A 6344-nucleotide genomic window follows, 5' to 3' on the forward strand; every position below is an offset into this window, starting at 1 on the left:
GAATGCTGACTCGCTGTAGATTGTTGCGATATCGCAGTCGAACAAATTAATTACCCTAGCTTAAATAAACAAGATAGTATAGAGAAAGTAAGGGTCGATCCCACAAGGAAGGTTTAGTTTAAATTTTTATGTTATATGATATGCAACTTGGGGGTTTTGAAGTTATCTATGCTATGCTATAGTAAACATAAAGAAACAATCAATGCTAAATCAAATAAAACCGAAATTTATCAAGAAAACAAACATTGGTCCTAAGTAAACATCCACCTACAGAAATCAGAACTGATCATGGAAACAAAACAAATATTTATCTTTTTTAACATTGATTAGTTAACAGATTTGTTGTATAACTAATCCTAACCATCAAACAACCATAGTGTTCGCACTAGTAATTTAATTTAATGGAAGTCTTAAGAACTAGATAAATTGATTAATCTAGACAACATAACTGTTCACAATTCATGTTTGATTTGTTCGAATGTTCTCCCTAAGATTAATAATGTAGATCTGTCATAATTATTAAACTCAGTTGCTTCACAAGTTTATATACTATAACTCCGGTTTTGGTAGCAAACTTAGCAATAAATTATTCACAATAATAATTTAAAGTCCGCTCTAGCAATTAAAATAAACAATCATATAAAATAAGCATAGGAGAAAAAACATATTCATTCATCATAAGAAAAGGTAAAATAAATCTCACAGTTCTTTTGAATCTGTCAATTATCTCCAATTTGAATCTTACATCCAAAAGTGCCTTCAAAACATAAAACAAAGAATATCAAGGCATTTTATATATAAAACATTGGCAAAACATAAGGTAAATGTGGGTAAAACTATCGAATAATATGGCTGCATTCAATACCCCCACACTTAGCTCTTGCTCAACCTCGAGAAAGGATAGACAAAATCAAACTTAAACTAAATAAATAAAATAACTATGATTAATCTCTTAATCTCCCATCAATGTCCAAGAATATATGCATTATAAACAAGAATACAATCCAGAAGGATAAAGAGTATAAATTTTCATGAATTTATTTACATGCGAACTTCAAAATGCAATTAATCGTTGGGATTTAAATGAAATCTATGTCATGCCAAAGTGATAGGTCCTCTCATTGATATACACTGCAACACTCATGTGTTTAAGGCTTATGTGTTTATATCTCTGAAATTTAATCAATGAATATGTTCCAGCATAAGCTTGCTCTTCAATCCCATCTACATTACTAAAATATTACAAGCAATGCATGAATCAAAAGGTCTTACTTTTTGGTTGTCATGGGGCTAAGGTTAAGGTGAGGTAAAAGAAAGGAAAAGAAAAGGTTAAAACCAAAGGAAGTATAGCATTCTAAAAAAAATGATTTTTTTAGACAAGATATCCCATCAAAGCACACAAATTTTCAATTTTTAAGCACCAATGCTTAACTTCTTTTGATTTCAAGCTCTATCAACATAAAATCTTAAGAACACAAAGGAACACTTTTCTTTTATATTCTTTTTGTTTTTTTGTCCTTCACCTCTGGCAATTTTGCCCATCTTTTCATCAAGCATCACTTTTTTCTTTTCACATAATTTCTAACCATAATTCATAAGATATCAACAAGTATATGGTCTACTAATTCCTGACCAGGAAAAAAGGAAAACATATAAAAAGTTAAGGCTTACATATGGATAAAGCAAAGAAAAGATAAACAAGCTCAAAGGAGGGCTCACTAAGGATAATATACTTTATATTGGTTTTTTGACTCAAGTGGTTAAAATTCCTAATGCTTTTATCATCTTCATGTACACATGTAATATGAATATAATCTCAACAAGATATGAAGCAAGTTCTAGAGATACATATCATTGAAAGAAAGCATAATCAAAGAATATAATGTTAAAGGCTTAAAAGTTTGCATTGATATAACACTATAAAGCCAACATGGCATATTTTCGAAGTCAATCCCTAGAATAATTAAACTTTAAAACTTGCATGCACACTCATTCATTCGATTTATGTTTTTATCTCTCTCAACTAATTTTCATACACAATACTCACATTCTCATAAACCAACAGGAGTTCAAAAGATAAAACCTAGACTTTATTTAAAAAAAAAAACAACAAAGAAAGCCAAAATTCTCTCAATAACCCCACACTTTAAACACAACATTGTCCTCAATATTGAAATAAAAGAAAAGGAATATAGGAGAATGATAAAAATAAAGTAAAATGTGAAAAATAAAAGATAAGGGAAAAAGAAATCAAATCTGATTTTTTTTTTTGCCTCCCAATAAGCGCTTCTGTTTTATGTCATTGACTCGACACATCGCATGCTCATGCTTTATAAATTGGTTCAGCTAACTCTACAGAAGCGGTGAGTTCTGCCATTTAACCTTTATAGAAAGTTTTCAATCGATGCCCATTGACCTTGAGCATTTTGTTGATTTCTAAACTTGTAATTTCAACTACACCATAAGGAAAAACATTAGAAACAACAAAGGGTCCAATCTAATGAAAGCATAACTTTCTAGGAAAGAGTTTCAAACATGAATGATAAAGAAGGGCTTTGTCTCCAACATGAAACTCTTTTCTTGTAATCATTCGGTCATAAAGAGTCTTGGTCTTTTCTTTGTAAATCCTTGCATTCTTATAGGCATCGTTCCATATCTCTTCCAACTCTTGCAATTGCAACTTTCTTGCAATCCCAGCAGCATCATAATCCAAGTTATATTGTTTAATGGCCCAAAAAACTTTTTGCTCAAGCTCCACTGGTAGATGACATGCTTTTCCATAAATCATCCTTTAAGGTGACACTCCTATAGGTGATTTATAAGCAGTCCGATAAGCCCAAAGTGCATCGTCAAGTCACAGACTCCAATCTTGTCGGTTAAGTTGCACTGTTTTCTCTAAAATGGACTTGATTTCTCGATTTGAAATTTCAGCTTTCACTACCTCTATCATCGATGGATTCAACCTCCTTTTCATTTACCTTATTGGTTTCACATTGTCCTCCAATAGTATGTGATGCATGCACATCGAGGGATTAATGCCCTTGATATCGGCTATAATCCATCCAATGGCCGTTTTATGATTTCACAACAACTTCAAAGTTTTTCCTCTTATGCACTTGTTAAACCTTTTGCTATGATAACGAGAAGTGTATTATTGTCGCCAATGAATACATCAAATTATCAAGCAAAGGTTTCAATTCTAACTTGGGGGCCTGTAAAATAGACGACAACAGCTTATTATGTGAAAGTACTAAATCAATAAAGACATTACTAGGGGGAATGGTTTGTAAAGCTTGCAAAGCCAATGCTGATTCTTTCATGTTTTAGGGAACACATATATGTCTCTCCATCTGTTCTATCTTAGTAAAATTAAAGACATAGCTTAAAGCCACGCTTAATCCATCCTCACAATCAAAATAAAAAACTTTTTGCACACACATCAACTTGGTCATTGCATGTGATAAAATAAACGTTGTAAGGATATTTCATTGCATCATAAAAATTAAATTCAATTTTTTCATCATAAAGACTTGGATGTTGGTTTGAATGCTTTGGGATGTAATTTGGACATGTTTCTTCACAAAACCTGTCTGCCGGCAGAATTCATGTGTCATCTTTAAAAACTCATATCTCTCTCACATGAGCTTGTTTTCTACTAAAAGTTAGTAGCCTGATAGGTCTTCAAGTCAGGAGTTCAACAAAATTGAGTTTGCATCAAATGGACTTCTGTAGCTCAAGATATTCAAGTTGGAATGGCCGAAGGTCAACACTGGCAGAATGTGAGATTTGACTTTGAAGGCTGTGATTTCTATGATTTTTATTTTTTTATTTTTCTTGCCAAATATGTATAAAAAGGTATGGATGTTAGTTTTCCATTATCACTAGAATCAATTTATTTTGACCTCTAGAGCTTAAGCTCTACACAAAACATCGATCAGAGGTCAAATATGCGAATTATCTCCATTTTACTTCTTTTTGAATCTTACATCCAAAAGTGCCTTCAAAACATAAAACAAAGAATATTAAGGCATTTTATATATAGAACATAGGTAAAACACTATGTAAATATGGGTAAAACTATCAAATAATATGGTTACATCAAAATTACACAATTTTGGCAGCGAACGCTGACTCGCTGCAGACTACAGTATTTCGACAGCGAACACTAATTCGCTGCAGACACAAAATTTTAGCGAACACAAATTCACTATAGACAACACAGCATTCGCTGTAGACAATGCAATTTCAACAACGAAGATTGATTCGTTGCGAACAATACAATTTCAACAATGAATGTTGATTCGTTACAGATAACACAATTTTAGCAACGAATGGTGATTCGTTACAGACAACACAAATTTCGGCAACGAACACTAACTCGCTACAGACTACATAATTTCAGTAGTGAATGATGATTCACTGCAAACAACACAAATTTCAGCAACGAATACAGATTCACTATAAACAACACAATTTTGGCAGCGAATGTTAATTCACTGTAGACAACGCAATTTCAGCAACGAATGTTGATTCACTGCGAACAACGCAATTTTGGCAGCGAATACTGATTCATTGTAAACTACATAATTTCAACAACGAATGATGATTCGTTGTTGTTTAGGGTTTTTCTTCTCCCTTTTCAGTCCCAAGGCCCCAAGAACAAGTGGAGGAATGGTATGGTTCATATCTCATGAATTTAACAAGCTCAATGTAGGTTTCAGTAGCCTGCTCTCCCTTTCCTTTTTGGTTTTCTTCTTTCCCTCTCTTGCTATCCAGCTGACCTCTAGACTCCTCTTTCTCCTAGGTTTTTGGTTTTCTCTCCTTCTCCTTACTCACTTCCCACTCCATGCTCAGGGAAAGTGGCATGCAGGCAAGTTGGGTTTGGTTTTTTGCTTGGAGGAGGGATGTGTATGCTGTAGTCATGGCTGCTACCAGTTCTGGAGGAAAGTTTAGGCTCCAGCTTCCATCATGTTTTCGGTCACTTCTCCTTCCCTCTAGCTCTCTTCTCATGTAGCACCCTAGGAGATTTCAGTCTTCTCTTTAGAAGAGAGGGTTGTTTCCAATAGAGTTATAGCTAGATCTTGGGGAGAGGAAGGGTCACCTTCTTTTGCGATGTCGCAGTTGCACAAATTAATTACCCTAGCTTCAAACACAACACACAAGACAGTATAGAGCAAGCAAGGGGTTGATCCCACGAGGAAGATTCAAGTCAGATTTTTATGTTAGATGATATGCAATTTAGGGGGGGTTTGGACGTTATCTAGGCTAAAGCAAAAGAAAATAGAAAACTATCAAACAAAATTTAATAAAATCAGAAAATTATCAAGAGAACAAACCTTGGTTGCAAGCACACATCCACCTACAGAAATCAGAACTGATCATGGAAACGAAACATCAATTTATATTCTGAATATTTATCTCTTCTTAACATTGGTTAGTTAACGGATCCGCTGTATAACTAACCCTAACCATCAAACAACCACAGTGTCCGCACTAGTAATTTAATTCATTGGCAACCTTTAGAACTAGATAAGTTGATTAATCAAGAAAACATAATTGTCCGCAGTCTATATTTGATTTGATTGAATGTTCTCTCTAAGATTAATAACGTAGATCCGCCACAATTATTAAACTCAGTTGCTTCACAAGTTCACATACCATAACTCCGGTTTTGATATCAAACTTAGCAATAGATTGTCTACAATAATAACTTAGAGTCCGCTCTAGCAATTAAAATAAACAATCATAGGAAAAATAAGCATAGGAGAACAAACATATTCATCATATAAACTGAAAAGAAAAGGTAAAATAAATCTCACAGTTCTTGAAATCTGAAGGTTTCCGTGTGCTTGTAACCAAGAAAAAGTGTTTAGTGTTTGTTGAAAAATTAATCAAAAAGAAGGAAGAATGCATGATTTAGGGTTTATTAGAGGAAGGGGGCATTTTTCTCCTCTTGGCTGGCTGCCCCCCTTCTCTTCTCTCATTCTTTTTATATCTTAGGAAACTCTAGTCTCTATTTTACAAAATAGTCCTCCCTTAAGTAGATTGTTTACATTTAAGTACTTCAATAACTATTTTCCTACAAGAGGAGAAATAGCCTTGCATGAAATCTTCAAGCTTTGACTTAGAGGAGCTAAATTGCTGAAATAAAACTTGGATGTCGGTTTAGATGCTTCAGAATGTAATTTGGACTTGTTTCTTCACGAAACCTGTTTGCTAGCAGAATTCAGTTGTCTTCTTTGAAAAATCATATCTCCCTCGTATGACATCATTGTTGGCTGAAATTTGGAGCGTTTATATATCTTTGAGTCAAGAATCCAAAACAATTGAGTTTGCATCAATTG

This window comes from Populus nigra, chromosome 16 (assembly GCF_951802175.1).
Source record: "Populus nigra chromosome 16, ddPopNigr1.1, whole genome shotgun sequence".
Lineage (NCBI taxonomy): Eukaryota > Viridiplantae > Streptophyta > Magnoliopsida > Malpighiales > Salicaceae > Populus > Populus nigra.